This window comes from Diorhabda carinulata, chromosome 4 (genome assembly GCF_026250575.1).
Source record: "Diorhabda carinulata isolate Delta chromosome 4, icDioCari1.1, whole genome shotgun sequence".
NCBI lineage: Eukaryota > Metazoa > Arthropoda > Insecta > Coleoptera > Chrysomelidae > Diorhabda > Diorhabda carinulata.
In genome coordinates, this window is record NC_079463.1 from 29,376,201 (window position 1) to 29,399,819 (window position 23,619).

General features: G+C 32.7%; 1 protein-coding gene across 3 annotated transcripts in view; it reads left to right on the forward strand.

Moving 5' to 3' along the window:
* LOC130893358 (hemicentin-2-like) overlaps window positions 1-23,619 on the forward strand; it is a 482,155-nt gene that overhangs the window by 13,807 nt on the left and 444,729 nt on the right. Inside the window, exons 1-2 of one of the 3 annotated variants that reach the window (XM_057799388.1) lie at window positions 16,463-16,505; window positions 21,559-21,662. The exons of 1 other annotated variant lie outside the window; for it this stretch is intronic. The gene's annotated coding sequence lies outside the window, so the exon portion shown is untranslated. Of the gene's footprint in view, window positions 1-16,462; window positions 16,506-21,558; window positions 21,663-23,619 lie in introns of those variants that run through there. One more of the 3 variants, XM_057799387.1, reaches the window with a different exon arrangement.

Below are 23,619 nucleotides of genomic sequence, written 5' to 3' on the forward strand. Positions count from 1 at the left end.
TGCGCTAGCGACGTTGGTGACTACTGTATATATTCCATGACTTAGACATTTTCGTAATGTAATATTTTGTAATGTATCCAAATGGATCGTATAAACATTCAGTTTAAATTTTTTTTAGATAATTTGATATCTTCTGGTCACACACATCTCCGTTTACATTTAATAGCAATCCAAAATTAAAAAATCAATAACAAATTTCACTAATTTTAGGGACCTTGATTCAGACTTATAACACTAGCTTACAGTACATTTGTCGCCGAAGAAGCAGCTGCGGTATTTAGAAAAATATAATTTATTTATTTTTAATCAACTCTAGTTTCTAAATTTTAGCTACGTAAGTATAACACAGAAGAAAACGTGTATTTACGAAGAAAAAATTTATTAAACAAAATTAAATTACGTATCAGAGCACTTCCATGACGGGTAAGTCCTTTTGCATACGCTCTACTTGATTTTTGCTTATATCTTTTAAATTTTCCTGTAACCTGTCCAGGTGACAAGGTGGAGTTTTTACTCGTATTGTACACCGTATCTTTTAATGGTAGCAGAAAGTCAAATTCAATATAATGTTCAGATTTTTCATTTCCAAGAAAATTCTGCATCACAATGATAGAACTGTCCAAAACTTTAGTTCTTACTTAGCTAGATTGTGTATCTTCTGTTGTCACATTTCGAAAATCTGCTTCATGATGCTCAGTTTTTCATATAATGATCGAATAGTTAATTTTGTGACTAGCTGCTAATGAATTCTGAACTATAGTTATTTTTCCTTGGTCCGTATTTTTCTTCAGAAGTCAGTTTCTTCTTATCAAATGATTTGTTTAGCTCTACGGTGCCAAAGACGTATGAAACATGGACCACTTGTGACCACTTTGTTGATCGAGAAGAATGTTCACCAGTCTTGAGTCGACACTTGTGAACGTTGTATTTTATTTAAATTATGACTAGCTGCGTTCTGAGTTGTCGATGAATAAACGCTAATCGTTTGGTTCATATTGTTTCAAGCCCAGTTTTATCAACAAATTCTTGATATCTGAACTAATAATATTATAGTTTTCCAAGAAAATATTATCTCTTTCACGATAAACACCCATTTTAGTGTCTAAGGATAGCAATTTTTTTCTTTCAATCTTGACCTTGTTTAAAAAGTTTTAAATCTCTCACTAGATCATCTAACTCATTTTGGGAAAATCTTTTTGGCATTTGACATTCAAAATTAGCATTATTTTGTTGTTGTTTAGGAGTTGGGATATATGATTAAGAACTGAAAAGTCAGGTGAGGGCTGCAGTGGACTACTAATTCTTGGATACTGCCATTCAGCTGGATTTTTGGGATTTGAACCATTTACGTTCACGCTACAAAAATGACAGTCGTCGAGATGATTTCGTGGTTCTCGCTAAATAATCGGTGTACCAAATTTGGAACACAAAACTTCTAATTTTTATCCAAGAGCATATCAAAATTGATAAGAGGTATTGTTGACCAACTCTGATATATGTTTTCCCCAATATTTGAACACATCTGTTCGCATTTATAGCAATAATGATTTGGTTTGTTTGAAAAATGTCTCTGTGAACTATACATGACGCAAAAACTGATTTCAACAAAGTAAAATACGCCTTTTATCAATGAATATACAAGCTTGAATGAGAAAAATCAGCTGTTCAAAAGGGTAGATTTGACGAAAATAACTCTCAAATGAATATTATCAACCACTAAATTTGCGAAAATAGAAAAATAATTTTGAAAGGATATCTCTAACCTAGACTTTTTAGATCGTTGTATTATCATTTCTTATTCCTTTATCAGGTTTTCCTGCTTTACTATTTTCAGTTCCTATTATTTTTATTGTCCCATAGGAGAAATACCAATGTGAGTTTTTATTTTTATTGATTGTTTTTTTATGAAACTTTGATGATACAACATTGATAATTTCCTGTTTTTTATTAGGTCAACTTATAGCTAGGAGAAGAATTGCCAGAAATTGAACAGCCGAAGAATGTCTCCAGTCAATTCATAATTCTATTGGTATGATCAGAATAACTAAGACCAGTTCTTGTACTATAGAATATGTCGCGTCATCGTATGATTCAGAATCCATCGACTGTACCGTCTTCAATTCAGATCTCTCCGGTTATGAAGAAGTATTGACAAAATTTTCGATAAAATCCAGTACTAAAAATGCTTCTCGCAAATCATGCCGTAGGTTTTCGGAAAAATATTTTCATAGCTTCAAGCACCGTTGTCTAACAACTTACTGGAACATTCTCTGTTGTGATGTATACTTCGAATTTTCAAGATTCTTAAAAATACTAACTAGTCATGCATCCACTCCTTTTCCTATCAGACATATGAAAAATAAGCAAAATAAACTCTGGTTTCACTCAAAGTTTACGTATATTTGAAAATAACATACGATCTTTATTTCATTTAAGGAAATTCTCGTATAGTGTCTTCCAAAATTACGTAGAGCTATATAGAAAATTTCATAAGGCAATAAAAGCCGTCAAGGCTATTTATTATAGAAGCAGACTCGCCGGTCTATTGTGAATGATATAAGAAATAAGGCTTTTTCGTCGAGCACAATCTTCACTTCACCTGATAACCTTAAGAATTATTTTGTGGATGTAGTGAAAAATTTAACGAATTCTATAACTCTTTCTCATGATCCGCTTTCATATCCCCCTGATGCTAATGTGAATTTACACAGTTCTCTATGCCCGTCACTCTACAGAAACAACTTTTTGTGTTTTTTTGAAGACTTTCGATTGTGATAACCATAATATTTTAATTAACACCTCCCGCATGGTTAAACTCATACCTTACCAATAGAAGTGAGCTTGTAAGCGTTGATACAACGATGTGTTCTTCAAAGTCAATAGAATATGGAGAGCTTCAAGGCTCAGTACTAGACCCTATTTTGTTTCTTCTGTTGATCAACGACATTGCCTATTTAGAAATCAGTGGTAAAATATGTCTTTTTGCATACTATACTAGTTTCTCTTGGAGCAACCCTAAAATTAAAATTTTATCATATAAAAATACATTCCAGCTTTTTGTATTAGATAACACAATTGACTTCGTTAATTCTGTAAAATTAAAAGGGTTTGTTGTAGACAATTCTTTGAAACTACATATTTCCGCTTAATCTAAAAAGTTAAGTTGAGTAATAACAGTTTATTATGCCCTTATTGAGTCGCATCTCCGATATGTCCTTCCTATCTTCAAAAGATTCAAAGTGTTAATTTTTTCTTTATCCATCTTTGATTCAGTTCGCTTAATCCGGTCGTCGCACAGCCATCCACTTAGGAACGCGGAGCTCGACCTTTATCTAACTACTCCACGTTCAAAATTAGTTAAGGGCTCAATACTTTACAATGCAAAAAAGCACAATCATTTGTCTATCCGAATCAAATCTATCACATCTTTTCCCGCACTTTATATTTAGATTTTATTTTATTTGTTTCTTCATTTATTTATTTGTATGTTTGTTTCTTAGTTTTTCACAAGCTTGCGTCTACAAATTGTAAACAATTTTCAGTTATTAAAGCATATGTAACATCTACCTGAAACCTTTTCTTCATTATATTCTAACGATCATTCGCTATTAGTAAAGAGATTTTTTTCAAGCCGAATCTTAATTATTTTTTTTGGATTTCTGTGATTTGTTATAAATCCAATTAACTCAATACCAAACTAATCATAGACCAATACAACAGCTTTGATGAAAATTCTGATTACTGTGCAATACATCGACAAGAACACGCAGAAAACTTTCTAAATATACCACAAAACCCAACAGCCATTATTATTGTTTTATTAGTTCTACTGTTATTCAATTTCTTAGCGCTTAATATGATCCACGCATTACTTACCCAAGGAGTTTATATAAACTTTACTAACTTGCGTCGAAAGCTAAATGCTTACGAATAACACTTTATTGTTTATCACAAGCTATTACTAACTGTTTGTATGTTAAACCATTCTTGCCGCGTTTCAAATTACACAATATCTTTTCGAACAATTTACCCAGCAGTTGTAAAGTTTCAATTGCCATTTTGTTTTAGATTCATGACTGTAATAAAATTATTTCGGGATAAAAATTATACGAATTAGGTACTTTAGAAACACATTTAACATTTCTGATAATAATGATACACTAATATAAATGTAATAACGAACTCGAAAAAACACTAGAGGAAAATGAAGCGATAATAACAAAATCCAAAAACCTAAAACCACCTAGAATTTATAATCTGAATAATGAACAATCAATTATCGATTAACTAAAGAAGAAACTGGTAAACTTTTTCCATTAGATTATAATTTCCGGTGTCATACGAATGGAAGCTAACAGGTCATTTCCGAATTTTCAAAATGTATTTCTTGCTTCACCAATTGTTGTTGGTTTTCCATAGGGGTCGCCAAGAATTTGTGTAAATTTAAACTAAGTTAATCAGAACTTTTCTACAAACACTTGATTGATTCTAACAGTCACACTACATTTAATTTATTCGTAAAGGGTGTTTCAAAATTAATTGCTTTTGTAGTGAGTCATACGTATGATTATGAAGATCTAATAGCACTTCATTGCTGGGTGTTTAAGCATAAGTCTCTTTCTTATGGTCATGAGCGCAACATACTGTCCACCAGCACTAGTACGGACAATAATGATTGTATTAACACTCAATTCTTCGTTAGTTGTGGATAAATCTTTGAACATTGTTTGAACTGTAGAAAAGACATTCGCTAAAATTTTAGTCAATTGATTTTTTAAAGAAATCTATTGAAGATTCTATCTATTGAAAGCGAAACTAGCATCTGATTGTCTCAAGAAAACATTTTCTTCTTGCTCTCTATTTGCTCAACTCTAAAAATAGTACGTTGACATCATGCATTTGAACCGTAATGATCTCTAACACTTTCAGACTCTAAAGCTAGGGTTGTCAAAAAAAATTTTGACCTAACAAGGAAACAAGAGACGTTTTTGCCATATTTATTTTTCGGCACGGTCTCTTACACTATAAGACTTAGTCCAGCGATTTTCAAGCCTTTTGACTCTTCTAAATGACAGTTTACGTATGCGATAACGCCCTCGTTTGATGAAAATCTCTCTTCTCTCAGTAAACTGGAAAAAGTCGATGGAATTCAGATCTTGTGAATATGGTGGGTGTTCAACCGTAACTATATATGAAAAAAGAGGAAAAAGGGATAAAGGGATTTCGATAATTTCAGAAACGTATCTTTGTTAAGCTCAGTGCTGAAACATCAAAACAGGATTTCAGACAGAGTGGATGTAATATTCTTAATACCTCAATTAATTGCAAAATAATGGAATCATGTTCATAAATTTATTGACCACATATAAGCCTCTGATAGAGTACGATTGAAAGACGTATTGTAGATTCTAGAGAAGTAATTATTAATATAGAAATATTAATGTTCAATACCAAAAATATAATAAAGATCAAAACCAGAACGGGATTACTTTATCTTGAGTCTCTGAAGACGATAACTTGGTTATCGAAACATGCGTCTGATAGTTCAATTCTGAGTGTTGGTGTAGTTGTATACAGTGTTTTCAGTACAAACTAAGACCGGTATATGACAAGAAAAATGCCTTAGCCCTACACTATTTAATATTATCATGAGAATAATAGAATCGTAAGCTACAGAATGGGGGATCGATCTTAAAAAATAATGGCAGAAAATGAAAATGACTTACTGCGACTACTATATAGGATTCCAGCAATACAAGATAAATATGATATGAGAATTTCAACTAAAAAGGGTCAATAAATGATTGAAACTAATGATCTTATTAAACATTAAAGTTGAATAGTGAAATAATAATAAAGTTTAATACGAAAAAAATAAACCTCATAGTATCAAAATTCCATGAGAACTTTTTCAAATATGAATAATGAGATAATTATAAAAAGGTAAAATTCGGTTTGCCACAGCTATCTTTATTAGGTCTGGAATTCTCAGGAGATCAGATTTCCTGGCTTTAATTTTTACTGTCTGGATTAGCCTGTGGGCGTGGCTAAATACCTCTTTCTTCAGTATGAGGCAAGGAGGAGGCAGGTTTAGTAGCGCCTCGCTTTTTAAAGTAACCAAGCTGTATCTGAAAATATAAATCATATAGTTCATGTATTGTAATATATTGTTTAACAATCCTGTAGTTTTATATTTTTCGTTTCCATACTAATGACCTGCGAAGTAAAGGCACGTCTGACCTGAAAAAATTCGTATTCAAAATAATACAACCCTGAATTATATCGATTTCTTTAATCGCTGTTCCTCGGACATAAAAGTGGAAAATCAAAAATTTCAACTTCGTAGCAAATAAAAAAGTTTCTCTTGGAAATTATTAATTCAAAAAAATACGTTTAATTACAAGAACTGATGCAAATTACCCATTTTTTCCTTTTACTCAGTTAATAAATGTCCCTCATTTAATTATAATACTGAGATCAAATTTTCAAATCCGCAATCAGGGAGCTGTATGATTAATAGCTCTCAGACTAGATCTCTATAATATTTTTCTAACCCTTACTCACTCCGTTGTTGGTTTAAGCTATTTAAATTTTATCTAGTTTTGAAGACATTTCAATCTGATTCATTCCCTTTTATCCCATTCACTGAATATTTCAAAAGCACTACTCTGTTTCTTCAGTATGTTGAGAGGTATCTCTTTTCCATATTCAGCTATAACATAGAACGTGTGAAAATTTGATGAATAATTGAAAGATACAATTTGCGTATACATTATAACCAATATCCTAGAAAAGCTTTACAATTCTCTGTGTTTCTCAATTTCTAACTTTTTCGTTCATATTTTAACGAGAGCTGTAGATTAGTGCCTCAGTAATTTTACCGGAGTAAAATTTAGTAAAAAGTCAAATAAGTTCTTGAAAGAACTGATTTTAACAACAAAATACACGTTTAATCCAATAAATTCTCAAAAACAACACGGTAAACAGAGCTTACGTCGAATTAAAGCTTAAGTGCGGTCAGTTATTCACCTTTTATTTATATTTTAAAGAGACGAGTGCCTCAGTAATTTCACCGATGTGAAATTAAATAAAAAGTCGAATTGATTCTTAAAAGAACTGATTTTAACAACAAATACACGTCTAATCCAATAAATTCTCAAAAACAACACGGTAAACAAAGCTCACGTGAAAGTTAATTTTTAGTACGGTCAGTTATTCATCTTTTATTTATAGTTTAACGAAAGCTGTAGATGAGCGCCTTAGTAATTTCACCGATGTAAAATTGAATAAAAAGTTAAATTAGTTCTCAAAAGAACTGATTTTAACAATAAATACACGTTTAATCCAATAAATCCTCAAAAACAACACAGTAAACAAAGCTCACGTCAAAGTTAAGTTTTAGTGCGGTCAGTTATTCACTTGTCATTTATAATTTAAGGAAAACTGTGGGAGTGCCTCAGTAATTTTACCGATGTAAAATTAGATAAAAAGTCGAATTAGTTCTCAAAAGAACTGATTTTAACAATACAGTGAACAAATCAGTTTAAAGAAATTAAGTACGAGGATGTATTGATATATAGTTAGCCTAGACCAGTCCCTTGCATAAACAAAATATTGCGTTACCATAGCAACGAACAATAAATTATTAGAAGTGTCAGTGTAAAGTTTGACATCAAAAAAGTAAACCAGACTTACGGAATAAATTAAAAGAAAAAATATGTCCACCGAAATTGTGAAAATCGAAAAATTGGAGTATCGAGCCATATGCTTAATACGCTTAATACACTTGGTGATCAATTTCCTTCGTATGCGACTGTCAAAAATTGGACTGCAAGCTTCAAAAGCGGTAAATTTTCTATTGAAGATGATAATTGATCGGGAAGGCCAGTTTCTGTGTCAGTCCTCGAAAATATCGATGCAGTTCATGACATGGTTTTATCAGACCGTCGAATCAGGCTAGAACGGATATCTGAGGTACTGAATATTTCATACGAACGCGTTTATCATATAGTTCTCGTTAATGTGGAGATGAGAAAAATTGCTGCCAAATGTTTGAATGTTGACCAAAAGCGTGCAAGTGTAGAAGCAACTTATTAAGCCGAATTGTTACTATGGATGGGTCTTGAGTACATTTCTACGATCCAGGAACAAAGCAACAATCGATGGAATGGCGACACTCTGGTTCTCCAAGACCTAAGAAGTTTCGATGTCAAAAATCTGCTGGAAAAGTTCTTGCTTCAGTTTTTTGGGATTGTTATGGAGTAATCATGATTGATTTTTTTGATAAGGGTAGAACAATAACTGGAGACTACTATTCGACATTACTGACCACTCTACGGGAAAAAATGAAAAAGAAAAGACGCAGAGTGTTATCCAAAGGTGTTTTGTTTTTGCAAGACAACGCCCCTGCACACAAATCTCATGCTGTCATGAAATCTTGTTTGGTTCTATAGTAGGCTAAGAATTTTTCAATATATCCTCGTATGTCTTGAAGTTGTTATAGTGAAGAAAACAATCGATCTTCTATTGATAAAAGAAAATAATATCTAGAAAATATGTGTTAGACAAATCGTGAATTGAGTCACGTAATGTAAGTCTTCCCGCGATCCTACTTTACCTGATGCGCGTTTCGATAACCAAGTTGTCGTCTAAAGAGACTGAAAGTAAACTGTGAGGTGATTTTTCATATTCCTCGGATCATTCTTAAGATAAATCAAATTGAGTGATTTTTTCTACAGCTTCATTCCATCAAATATCGTTGTAATAAATTTGAGAGAAGTCTCCATATATTCATAGGGTTAAAATGGATTTTCGTCAAGTATCTTCTACCTCGATTCACTATTCATTTGTGTGTGGTGACCGTGTTTTTGATATTCGCAAAAAGCACCGAAGCTCTGAACTTAATCTATGTTTAATAAAAAGTCACTTAACGCCGGATTTTAGTGGAGTGTTTGGTTCGGAGAAAAAGGATAAACCTCAAACTTGGGTATCGTTGAAAAAAAAGTTGATTAATGTGTCGCCAGAAAAATCCCAGGAAAATCGTTTATTTTCCAAAATGGTCCCTTTAAATCTTCCAATACAAAAAATACATTTTGTCTCTAACTGTTAAATCAACTGAAATAAGTGATATGGGTTTTTTATATAATAGGCTGATGTTAGTATTATACAGATTCGGTTTCAGGATAAATAACCGGATATAAATGAAATCTACAATAATCAAATTGTAATTACGAAAGTCTCGAAGCGTGCGAACAAACGACACTTCCGCTAATGGGTCATAATATACGAATATCAAGTTCGAACACGGAAGGAAGCTCTGATTGAACAAATAAGAAAGTCTATTTCCTCTATTTTGCGTGTTAGTGATGATATTAAAATAACAAGAATTTCGAAGAACGTCACGACATTATATTTATTGCCTCAAGTTGAATCAATTTACGTCGGACTACTGTTTTAAAAAATTATTTATGGCCTTAAAACAACTTGTGCTAATATAAAAAAAGTTTTACTCAGTTCGCCTTCTTCTTAATTAATTTTGTGACACTCCGCTGATGGCGTCATTTTTTATGAGAAATTAAGAGGAAAAGATTGGAAGTTTTTTTAACGATAGGAAATGTTTTCCACATCTTGATTGAATGTTTTTTTTACCAAGTTTAGAATTGTTTTCAGGGTAGCATTCTATTCAAATTTTGAGTATAATTCGGTTCCGACAAAGAACTCAAATTATGTTGATATGGATAAAGGTCAAACTAAAAAGCATTTTCAAATTTTTTCCCCAAAATATGATCTTTGAAATGACCAAATCAAAATTTTGTACTCAATGTTTCTAATACTTTGTAAAAATTGCTAGAAATGAACAGCTTGGGAGTTTTTTATGCTGAATAATCATTAATTTTTTTATACAAAAATCAGGATATCGATGTGCTGCTTTACCAAGGAATATATGGCCATTTTCATATGGGATATGATATACAGGGTGTTGCGAAATCAGAACTTATATTTAAGTATATTTTCTAAACTAATGCTTTTAAATGTTCTTGATTTTAGGTTGCTTCTGTTTTAAAAATAGTTCTTTATAATAACTTTCTAAACATTGTTTTAACGTTTTGAATTTTTTACCAATCTTTAAAAAATTATGGTAGAAAACCTAATTTTGAAACAGAAGAGACCTAAAATCAAGAACATTTAGAAGCATCAATATATCAAAAGGTCTAAGAAATGAGAAATTAAAGAAATTTTCTAAATTATACATTCGAACATGATGGATTATTCTACACATTCCGTAAATTTTACAGGGACAACCTGTACAATCTAAAGATTTGATGAATTTTTCAATCGATTTCTTAAAAAAAAGATATTCTTTGTTTAACTCAATAAAATTTATGCTTTAGGAGATTTGTAGATTTTAAAATCGTTGTACATACGAAGGAACCGTTCGCCATAACGAGAAATTCTGAAAAAAATTATTATAAATTTTAATCATTTATTGAAAATACTTACAGGAAGTAGTAAAACACAATAAAACATTTCTTGCAAAACTAATGAATAAATAAATAAACATTTGTACTATCGAAGATCATATTACTGGCATAAGGAAACATTTGGAAAAGATTAATAATTGAAATATGAAAATAACTTTTTTCCAAATAAGTAGATTGGTCGTAGAGGTGTATTTCCATGACCACCACGTTCCCCAATTGATTCATTTTGGTTGGGAATATATTAAAAGCTTGGTATATGCAAAAACGGTAAACATAAAGAACGGAATAATCGATAGAATAAACTTCCATTGTGACGCCATAAAAGAAAATCTTGGAATGCTCTCCAAAGTTCGAAGGAATATCCTCCGTATACTCTAGAAGTTTGTAGAAGTTCAAGGTGCCCTTTTCGAACCTTCATTTTTGTTTTTATAAGCTGTTCGTCAGTACGCAGTTCAATTAGAAATGTTTGATTGTGTTTTAATATTTTCCATTAATTATTACAATTTATCTATTTCTTCAGATTGTCTCTTTATGACATCGTCTAATCTATTTATAACATAAAAAACATTAAATGTATAGGGGACATAAGCCTGTTACGGTACGTTTAATCAAATTTTTTGTTGGTGAAGTTTTGAAATGAAGTGCTACATATTTGATGAAATCACATTTTAACGGGAACCATTATCTCTGGTTGCAACTTAAAATGAGGATGTTAATTTTAATGAAAATTGGTATGAAATATCAATTTCTCCGAAATTAACTCAATTTACACATTTCAGTCTGTAATCAAGACATCATTTTCACTTCTTTTCAAACAATTAGTTGATAACTGATTGTATAAAATGGATTTTTTTCACACATTCTTTTCGTTTTGTTTTGTGAGTGAATCCGCTATCTCGCAGAAACAATTTTGATCTGAATTATAAGGTACTTAAATCCCTCGAAATGTATCAAAACTTGAAACACCCACATATATTCAAGTCAGATATACCGACATATCTCAAACAAAAAGTATTTGACCAATGCGTCCTCCCAGTATTGACTTATCGCTCTGTAACACTAATAGCAAAACACACGTTTCGGTTTCTAAGCTTTTATTATCTTCATTATGAATACATAAATGCACATACAGCCACTAACAATAAGAAGAGACAGAAATGGTGTAAAACAGATGGCTGATATCAAATCAGTGTGATTTTATGTATGGAACAGTTAAAATAATACGTTTGGGTAGCTATGACTACTAAATTAATAAATTGGACATTTCAATAAATTATTATTGTTACAATTTATTGAAATTCAAAATGGATCTTTTATGTGAAAAAGAAGAAACTGATATTTTAATGATATTAGGATATGGTGATAGGCGAAGAAGTTAATAAGAAACGTGTGATATTTTTAATAATTTATATCCTAACCGGAATCCCATAACAAGATCTACTGTCAGTAAATTAATAAAAAAGTTTCACGAAACTGGTGCCTCACCTCACTATACGTATGTGGTGAGGCAATACCTAAATAATGTCTTTCCCAAAAGATGGATTGGAAGACGTGGTTTTATCGAATGGCACCCACGATCACCCGACATGAATCCTTTAGACTATTTCCTGTGGGGTCAATTAAAAAACATTTTGTACAAAACAAAACCTGTGAATATGCAGGAATTAAAAGATAGGATTACCACAGAGATAAGAAGTTAGGGATGTTGCAAAATATATTGCAAAGTTTTAAAAATCGCCTTTACTGTATGTTTTCCAAAATTCTTTTCACAAATCTGGTTCTACTTCTAATATGACACAAACATTTAAAGATTTGTCTTCAGTTGTTGTAGGTTTTCCGAGCCATGATTTGGATAAATATTTTACTGCACCAGATTGGTTAAAGTTTTCACTAATTCACTGACATTAGACCTTGTCACGAGATTTGTATTAGCTCATAAATTATTAAAGGAAATTCAAATTAAACAAATTTATTCAATCGTAGCCATCTAAATGTACAATATCCATTGTAACTTAGCTTAGGTATGGAGAATATTACATGAAAAATAAACAGTATTTCTTAAGGATTTGGAAAAGAGAAAAATATACTGAGTGATATATTTGAAATAACAAAGTTCATTATTTTTCCGAAAAAAGGAAAGATCTGACAACAATGTAGATACAACCATCATACTGGCCGTATAACAATACCCTTGCGCAGAAAAATTTATAAAAATCTTTAAGCCGTTTTCGAGATAATTGAGGCGTTCCATACGTAAAACTCACTCTGTATACATATTCAACAGGAAACATTTACATTGACAAAAAATACTGTGGATACAATAAGAATAAATCAATCTGTCATGGAGAGACCTATATTAATATAAGTGACATAATGAAATCCGAAACGAGGAAGTTCGAAGGAGATTAGAAGGTACGGATGCAATTGAAAGAGCCACAAATTCAAAATGGAACCGGGCTGGCATATCGCAAGGATGTCAGATCTTAGAGGAAATATAATACGTCCCAGTGATGGAGCATATATGGAAAAGGTCGACGCAATGGGCGGACTATTTGGGAAGGATATATTCCAACTGGATCCAAGATGAATAAGACCGAGCAAAATGGTCTAGATTAAGAAACCCTTATGTCTAGCAGTGGAAGAGACAGGCTGCTAAATGATTATAATGATGATGATGACCTGGAATAAGGAATTAAAATAATTCTGCAAAAATATTCACTTTTGAGGCTCTTTCACATCTACAATTATGATGAACATCATATGTACGTAGAGCGAGTAATCAATGTGAATCTTCAACATCATCATTTGAAGTCAGTTCAGGTAAATACATTCTGGTAGTGATGATATGTTAAGAAAATTATTGTAAATATTGTTGGGTGATGAACGTGTGGGAAATATTTGAAAAACATTGTAATCTGTCTAAATAATTCGATTCATCGAATCTAATAAGCATAACAGTAAGTCATTATATTGTAAATTGGAGTTTAGCGTGATACGTTGACACAAAACACCCATTTATTAAGTGAAAATGCATTCCAACATCTAATACCTAATAACAGTATACGTATGTTAATGACATAAACAATAAACGCCGACATTGTCACTATAATAAATTTAACTGTAACATTCTCTGTTTCCAGAGTGAAATTTCATTATACCTAAATGTGATATAAGAGCGGAAAACGCGGAATGTACACATTCATCGTTTGTGAAAAGAGCACAATAAGCTATGATTGGATCGAGAAAAAAGATATTGAAAAACTGAATACGATTTCCGCTCATATTATACAGGGTCGCGCAATAGAATGTGCATATTGGATAATCTTTTTTCGCGTGGTTGGATAGTTGCATTCGTGGAGTTTTAGTAGCCATTAGTCACTTCGACGGAAAGCGTTGCGCTTTTTGTGTTCGCACGGTTTACGAGAACGGTCTTTCATACGTCTTGACAAGGCGATTGTATCGTTCAGAATGCAAATTTAATTAAAATATGGGTAAAGCGTTTTGAAGAGACCAGTTCCACGTTTAAACCACCAGCTATAGGTCGTCCAAGAACATCGAAAACCATAGACAATATTGATAGGGCGAAGGAGTATGAGAAAATCCGCATGTATCTACTCGGAAGCGATCGGCGGCTTTCAACTTGTCGCGATAAAGTTTACAGCGAATTTTGAAGTTGGATCTTGAACTGCATCATTATAAACTCCAGTTAACACAGGAATTAAAACATACCTACTTTGGAGCAAGGTTAGCATTTGCTAAAAAAATACTTAATCGATTATCCACTTTTGAAAACATCCTTCTTTCAGATGAGGTACATTTTCATTTGAATGGATTCGTAAACCGACAAAATTGTCGTTATTGGACCGGAAAAAATCCAAAAATGAAACAGCAAAAACCACTGCACAGTCCAAAAGTAATGGTATGGGCAGTTATCTCAAGCAAAGGAATTATTGGCCCTTTCTTCTTCTTATAAAGATTCACAAGGAGGAAACATCAAGAATAGCGAATACGAAAACTTGGTTTCAACAAGACGGAGCGACCTCGTCATACATCTATGGCGGCTGTGAGGCAGATGTTTCCTGCAAGACTAACTTCCAAAAGAGGTGATATCCCTTGGACCTCACGTATCCCTGACTTGACGCCTTCTGATTTTATTTTGCGGACACCTCAAACATAAAATCTACATGAAAAATACGGGGGATATCAGTCAGCTAAAGGAAAATATCCGCCAGGAATGGCAGCGATCACCCCAGATTTATTGACAAGAGTTTTCACAAATCTGCGTTCGCGTTTAGAGGAGTGCCGTCATTTATATGATGTTATTTTTAAAAAACTTCGTTTAATTACCTAATCATCATATTTCAACAATACCTTATGTATTTATTTATTAGCCTGTACGTAATAAATGCGCCATCCTGTACATAACAGTAATGTAAAAATCTTTTTCATCTATTTCTCACGATTCATATATTAATTAATCAAATACTTTTGAGCAATCAATACTATCTATAAGTCATTATAACGAATCGTGGAATATTCTTGATATTATTTACGAACCTAATAAAAAGATGACTCATACTTTCTCGAAGGCCGCTACTTAAGTTTTGAGATACGGCAACACTGATGTAAATGTGTCACAAAGTCGGACATTTTCATTAGATACTGAAACATTCATGTCAATTTGGACCAATGTTGACCAAAAGCGTGCAAGCTTAAACCGAATTGTTACTATGGATGAGATTTGGGTACATTTCTAGGATCCAGAAACAAAGCAACAATCGGTGGAAGGGGCGACACTCTGGTTTTCCAAGACCTAAGAAGTTTCGTGTCCAAAAATCTGCTGGAAAAGCTCGTGCTTCAGTTTTTTTTATAAAAGCTGTGGTGGTCTGGTTTGCAGAGCAAGAAGAAACATTTTTTTTGAAAGATCTAGAGACGTTGCAGGTTCGCTGTAATAAATTAATCCAATTAAGAGAAGGATATGTTAAGTAATAAAAGATTTTGACATTGAAATTCTGTTTGATTCTATAGTAGACTAAGAATTTTTCAATATATCTCCGTATATGGTTAGCTTATAACAAATTATGAAACAATCACCCAAAACAACTAAATTGCGACTGGGAGGACGAATTTCCTTTGATGAATGAAACTAAAATCATATGCAAAGCTCAAATAGGAACCAATATGAAACAAAATAGTTGAAGCATGTTTGAACTGGAACGAACACAAAGAAAAACTACTACAATAGCTAATAAAAACTGCAACAAAAACATAAGATATAAAGAAAAAAAGTAACGAGTACCAAATTTTGCTTGACTAAGTAGTACCAGGACGAGAAAGGAACAATACGAGAAATGAAATGAAAGTCGCAAAGAAAAAAGAAGCAGAAGGATTAAAGGAGAGAAACTTTGCTTGAACAAGTAATTCAGAAAAGAGAAACTAACAATACGAGAAATGAAAAATGAAAAAAAGAGGAGAATGGAAACTGAAACAACAATGGTCTGATTTACGAAAGGGCATGAGTTCTGGAGAAGCAGAAATATCAAGGTATATAATCATATTGATAAATTCCGTCCAACTAAAGGAATGAAATACATGAACGTACATGAATACTATCGGTTCACCCTTTATATTATGACTCATGGATAAGATACGTTCAATAACAAAGTAATAAAGTGTTACTGAATCGGATCAAATAAAGTATGAAATATTCTCGAAAAGTCTACGTTCAAATAAAATGAAGCGGAAAACGTAATTCTGATAATTGAAACAGGAAAAAATTTGCTGCACTTAACCAGTTTAAAACTTTGATTTATCTACAAAGCATCGAAACCGTTGTGTAATCGGCGAAACGGTGTATTTAGAATTCTTTTCAAATTTAAAAATGAAAACATCCATTGTGTATTCGTGTGATAAATGACTTTCGAGTTTTTAATCAAGTTCGATATGTATGAATCAATATTTAGTATTTCACGCGACCACAATAAAAGCTGAACACGTAAACAATCGGTCTGTGTGATAAACAAGGTATTGTTTTGATACGATAAATATAATTAAAAATAGTTGTCAGTCCTTATATAAGAGGAATCGTGTGTTCTGTTGATTAGAATGAACAGTAGAAATTGGATCTGGTTTTTTATATTCTTGTTTTCTGGAAAAATATTATACAGTCAAATATTTCTCATTTTGTAATCGTCATGAAATTACTCAGAAACCGCTCTGATTGTTTTATTGTTTTTGTGCTCATGTTTGACACTGTCTTAAAATGATTCTGGAAAATATGAAGTTGCGGCTCATGATCATGCACTGTTGAGAAACCGTTAACAAATGGTATCGACAAGTAATTTGATTAATTTTATGTTGAAAATGTCAATATTGAATCATTAACTATGTTTATATAGTTTTATGCTATCTTTTGTGTAATATTTTTGTTCCTATGACCATCTAGAGGCAAAGTCAACGTTGGAAACAGGTCTTGGGATTTGTATTAAGTCATACGTATGCCAATATGACTTGTGAACAATTTAGTTCTAAATTGAAAATGTTTGATTGAATTTACTTAATAATAGGGGATGTAGGTATACAAATAAATTGAAACAATTAGCAGTGACCTTATATTTTCTGGAACCTAAGGCGTGAAAGAAAATTTCCAAAATATAGAAGTTTCAATGAATTTATTTTCCGTTTGCTGGAACCTGGGGGTGAAATAATGAAAGAAAAACAAGAGTTTGCATTATTTCCTTGAATGAAATCAACTTGAAATCTCGTACAAATGATTCCCAAGTAGCAATCTCTACATAAGTTGTAATAGTTCGAGGGATTGTTAGCTTTTGGAAGCAACTTATAGTCTATTTCTTCATCATTCAGCAGCTTCCCCGGAAGAAATGAATTATATATGATTTGGAAGCGTTATAAAACTAATTCGAGTGAGTTTTTATGTGTAGTGTACGATCTCAGATTCAATATTTTAGAAAACCAGGCAATACTACCATGTGGGTAGATAATATCCAACTTGTTTATATATCTACGAGGAACAATTTTACACTAAGAAAATAGCCCATGACAATTCTGTCATATTTTCACAATGTCTTTCTTAAATAATCATACTACATCTATTTATATTGAAGAACTTTATCTCAATTGCTGTATCACTTCGAGGTCACTGAAAACATGAAATAATCGCAATTATGTCATACCCTCACTTTGGATTAGGTGACTTCTTCTTCTTCTTCTGTGTTATCTAGCACTTTCAGCGCTGTTCATTCTTTATTTATAATCACCGCTAAAATTTATGATATCCATCAATCATCCTATATATTTTATTACAGCTTCTCGATGGCATAGAATTCCTAAATTCACTACATCCCTTATGAAATATGGCAAACACTCAATACCCAAACAAGAAATCATAATTGCTTTTAAAGAAATAATAACTAGTAGCATCTATGATTTAATTTTATAGATAGATTCTTTCAAGAATGAAACAGGAGTATATATATTAATCGGGTTTAAAACGTTCTTCGCCGTCTTCCGATTCCCAGTTTCCATTTTTCTCGATCTTCCCAAAGATCTTCTTCCAATCCTCTCTCTCGAATATCCTTCTCGATACCTTCTCTCCAGCTTAATCTTGGTCTTCCTCTCTTTCTTCTTCCTTGTGGTGCCCAATTTAAAATTTGTTTGGGTATGCGGTCTTCAGGCATTCTTTGGACATGTCCGTATCATCTTAACTGATTCACCCTAATGTCTTCCGTAATCGTATGTTGCACTTTCATGATCTCCCTGAAACAGGAGTAGGCTGCGTAATTATAATGTTACAGATTCCAATAAAATCATCTCTAATTCCATCAACTTGCGGCGTTCATACAACTGAAATATTTAGCATTCTACAAGCCATCAATTTCATCAATTTTCATTATAAACAGATTGCAATATGTATGGATTTACTCGCTTCAATTTCATCTTCTTCTTCAAGTATCATACATTTTGCAGCGTGTAGATGTTCTCTTGTCCACAACTTCTAATCTATCACCCGAAGGTACCCTTTCCTCTGCACGACTAAAAATTGTTGCCGCACCCTGAATGCCACTCGAGTCTCTTATATTCCGTAGTCATGAATGTTGTTTACACCTTGGTCCTCTCCTTCCGTCGATCTTTCCCGTCAGTATGAGCTTGAGAGTTGAATATCTTGGTTCTCGCAGGATGTGTCCCAAATAAGATCAGTTCTCTTTACACACCCGCTCTCTTCAGTACATCTTCATTCCTCATGTGCTCGGTCCATGGGTCTGAACAACACACACCTTAATGTTCAATTTAGAAATGACTCCTACCAAACCTCTAACATTCCAAAAAATAACAGTTACCATCATCTGGTTACTTTCCCACATTGGCATCGTAGCAGACCAACAGACGAAAAGTGCTTTTACTCATACTATCACCGAAAATATAACTAACCATCAGGAATTTCATTTCAAAATAAAAACCAGAATAACGTGGCATCAGAACCTGAATAACTCTATACATCACCGTCAACCGCAAGCCTCTCCAGACATGACTTAACCATTGTAAGAAGGATAAGAGACGGTCACTTAAAACTCACAAATGGATATCTAATGTCTTTGTCAATGTGACTGGATGTCACGAATATGACCTTCAAAGATTATAGTTTCAGCTCAAGCCCAATTTCAAAGACATCCTGAATGACTCGGAGTAAATATCTTTCGTACATAAATTCCTTAGGGATGTGAAAACACTTTTATATTGAAGTGTTAATAAATGTATGCGTGTACGTTTGATTATAATCGCACCTGTGTAAGCACGTTGAAAATGAATAAAAAAAATTTTGGATATTCCTTGACGTAAGGTGATATTTTTTGGTGGTACGTTAATTTGTATTTTATTTTTAAATACATTTCGTCTCTTTCATTTTATTATACAATGAAAGAATTTTGTTTGTTAATTCTCATTCTGTTTGATGTAAAAGAGAAAACTAAATTGTGTCTCGGAGCAAATGAAAATGTAAGTGCGTTCAACAGATATGTCTCAGGTCGACTTAGTACGTACGAAAAATGGAAAAGCTTCGAAGCTCTTTGTGTTGAATTTATAAAGCTTCTAAAAAAAGACTTTTACTTTGTTGTTTCTGAAAATTTTAGTACCAAAAGGATTATTTTTTAATTGAATGTGAGATTTCGGTTTATTAATCCGAACTGAGAAATTTCCCACGTGAAAAATTGAATACAAATTTGTAACGATAATTTGAATATTGTCAAATTTGTAATTAAAAAATGTATAGAGTGGCTTCACTTCTAGCATGATAATTAACGTACATGATTTGTTAATTTGCAACAAGTGATATCATAAAATCAACAACTAAAAAGCTTATTATTATACAGGGTGCTTCAGAAAAAGGTAATCCCGTCTCTAGGATAAAAATAAAACTGAAAAATACTTGGGGATGGTTCAGTAAACAATTTTCGTAACACCATCCATATTCAAGATAAAGGGTGTTTTTTTACGATTTTGCCGCAACTACTGAAAGCATTATATTGAAATTGAATATGTTTTAGAAGCTGATACATCCAATAAATTCGTTTTTGTATCTGACTCTCATAGAGAGCAAGTAGTATTGAACATAACTTTTTCAATATCGAATTTATTAAGCAAAATTTCACGTGAACTTCAACATCCTTTAATTTTCCACCGAAAAGGTACTCTTGATACTGTGTACGGTTTTCGGATAATTTTGATTTGAAAATTATGAAATAATAACCGACGCTGGTACGAAGTAATAATAAATTTATTAATTAAACAAAAAATCACAAGATGAACATTAAAAAAAGGGTAATAACATAAAATGGAATTCAATTAGAGTGGGTGCTCGAAATTTCGTCGGTTTTCACGAATAAACCTTTTTTCTAAAGAATTCATTAATCTTCTAAACGTTTGGGAGTCAGCTATGAGGTCATTAAAGTGACATTGATTTCTGTCTTTCAATTCTCGAGGTGAATTTACCACTGTAGCATAAACTTCATCTTCAAGATACGACCAAACTGTATAATCCAAGGGATTAAAATCGCATGACCGAGGTGGACAATAAATCGGAGCTTCTGCACCTCTACCAATCAATTGATTCGGAATATGGTGACTCAAGCAATTACGATACCTTCGATCAAAGTGCCGTGAAGATTTATCGTGCATAAAAAATAGATATCCTCGCTCATTTAGCGTTAAATATTCTAATATCTCCAATATGTCATTGCTGAAAAATTCCAGGTACATATCACCATTTATATTTCCAAGTAGAATGTGATAAGCTATTGTTACCTAAAGTTGCTGTCCAAACATCAACTTTAAATGAGTGTTGGTAATGTGATATCCTTTTTGACATGTGGATTCTCACCACACCAGTAGTGTGCATTATTGGAGTGGCCTCGACCACAAAAATAATACATTTTAAAAAATTTGGATTAAGGACTGCTTCTTTTTGTAATGCCTAACAAAAATCCACTCTAACCAGTAGATCCTCTGGCAAGAACTCCTCCAAGTACTCGAAGAAGACGAGTTTGTTTGTCTTGCCACATTCCATACTCCAATTGTTGAATTTTGATCAACTAAATATAAATTCATATTTTTTTTATTAATGGTTCTTGTTGTTATTGGTCTACCAGAATTTATTTATCAGGTCTCACATACGCAGTTTTTTCGACAACGTCGTATTTTTACTTGTTAAGTTTCTTCGAGGAAACTTTTCTGCATTTCCTGTGTTTCCTAAGCACTCGCCTAAGGTTAATAACGTGTCAGTGTATTCAAAGTTAAATAATTATGGATGCTCAGCTTCTTGGAGATCATGTATGAAACAAACAATACCAGGACCGTAATAAATGATCATAAAATTATTCTATGTATGATCTATATAGCATATGTTTGGCAGCCATCAATAGTGAATGTTTTCATCAATTTGTAAACATTGAAAATTATTTTTTTTATTTGAAAGGCCTTAGCCCAACCAATATGAAAGCTGAACTATATTCTACTCTAAGTGAGACTGCTTCTTCGTTATTAACAGTAAGATATTTGGTTGCAGAGCTTAAACGAAGCCGTACGATCTGCAAGACCAGCATCGCAGTGGTCGATTAAATTAGGTGACGACTCGAGAAATGTTGAAGAAAACCTGGATGATCGTCGACTGTGAGTATGCGAGTTAGCAGACATATTAAGCATTTCAAAAAGTGCGGTACATCGCATTTTAACTAAGAACTTGAACATGAGAAATCTGTGCTCAAGATGGGTTTGCTTATAGTGGCACAAAAACAGCGTTTCGCAGAAATAGAGCTAATTTTTCCGCCGTTTCATGACCATGGATGAAACGTGGTTCCATTACTTCATTCCCGAAACACAAGAACAATTAAAACATTGGACTTAAGAGGGAGAACCGGCTCTAAAGAAGACAAAGACCGTTTAATCAGCAAACAAGGTTATGGCGTCGCTTTTTTGGAATTCGCGTGGGATAATTACCATAGATTATCTTGAAAAATAAAAAACTATCAACGGCGAGTATAATGGGAACCTATTGCAACGTTTGAGCGAGAAATCAAGCAAAAACAGCCGCATTTGGTCAAGAAGAAAATGTCGTTTTATCAAGACAATACACCGGCTCACATATCCGTTATTTCTATGGTCAAAATTGATGAATTGTAGTCCAAATTGCTACTTTGAGTACCCTATTCGCCAGATTCAGCCCCATCGGATTATTTTCTGTTTCAAGACTTGAAAAAATAGCTCGGTGGTCGAAGATTTCCCAATAATGAAAAAATAGCTCGGTGGTCAAAGATTTCCCAATAATTAAGTAGTTATGCAGTGTGTAATTTGACTAGCTTGACGATTCTTATTATCAAAAGGCTATCGAACTTATTGAACATTTCTGGGAAAAATGTATGGAGTTAAAAGGAGATTACGTTGAGGAATAAATATTTTTTTTTTCCAAAATTGTTGTGTTTTCTTTGTTGGGCCAGGTACTTCTGGGAACATCCTCGAAATTTGACGGTTTTAGAAGGAAATGTGTGACTGGATACCCAATATCCGAAGTCGCCCGCTCTGTTAAGACACCTCAATCTAAGGTACTCAGCTTGAACCGTGCATTTGTGTACGTTCCAGTTGGCTTTTGTTCCTCAGACACGAGATTAAACCTAATAAAAACCTGTCGAAACCTATTTGTATCGAGATAGTATTCGGTGTTGTACGGTTTCTATTAGGTACCGAACAGATACCGAAAAGTCGTTGCAGATCTTGTCGGCTTCGACTGAACAACAACCGAAAACGAACCGAGCCGAATGGAACCGCATATGTATCAAACAGGCTTAAGTTATAATAATGAAATATATGTACATGCTAGTGATAAACAATAATAAAGTGGTTCCTAAATATATTATTAGAAATATGTGGCGTGATTTTACTTTTAATCAAAATTTTGATTCTAATTTATATAAAAAACGGTAATATCCAAGATTTGTTTACTTATTTATATACAATTCAAAACGCTGAAAGCTTGTCTACATTATTTGAACTTGAGCTGATTGTTTAGTCGAGCGATGGAAAAATAAATCTCCTTATACTACAAGTTTCGTTTACCTGCGAATGATTTTTGTGTACATTGGATTTCATTTTCTTTTTCCCTAAGGTTCCACCGAGATTTTTTCTGCGTTTCTCGTTTTCTCCCTTTTTGATTCATTAATTGACACGTCTTCTTTAAGTAAAAAATTAGACAGAATTATAAGCAATTATTAGTCTTGAAACCTTTAAAACCATTAAAGAGCTCTCTCCATTACACTTTTTACGCGAATTTCGCATCAAAAAGAGGGCTTTACTTCGCCTTTCAAACTGAAGGATGGTTTCATTTACATTTAAACCCTTTTAAGTTAAGAAATTTCGAGTCTACTTTCGGCAAAATCTATAACTGTTTGATTGCTTCTGTTCTAGTACTTCGCAACAGAGTAATTGGAGGAATTTGCAAGACTGAAAGAACTACGTAAATTTGAATAGATTATTTGATATAGAATGAAAAATTTCACTTTCTAAAATAAATCAATGATAGAATGTAAACGACAGAATAGATATTTATATTTCCGGAAATTCAAGAATGAGTAGA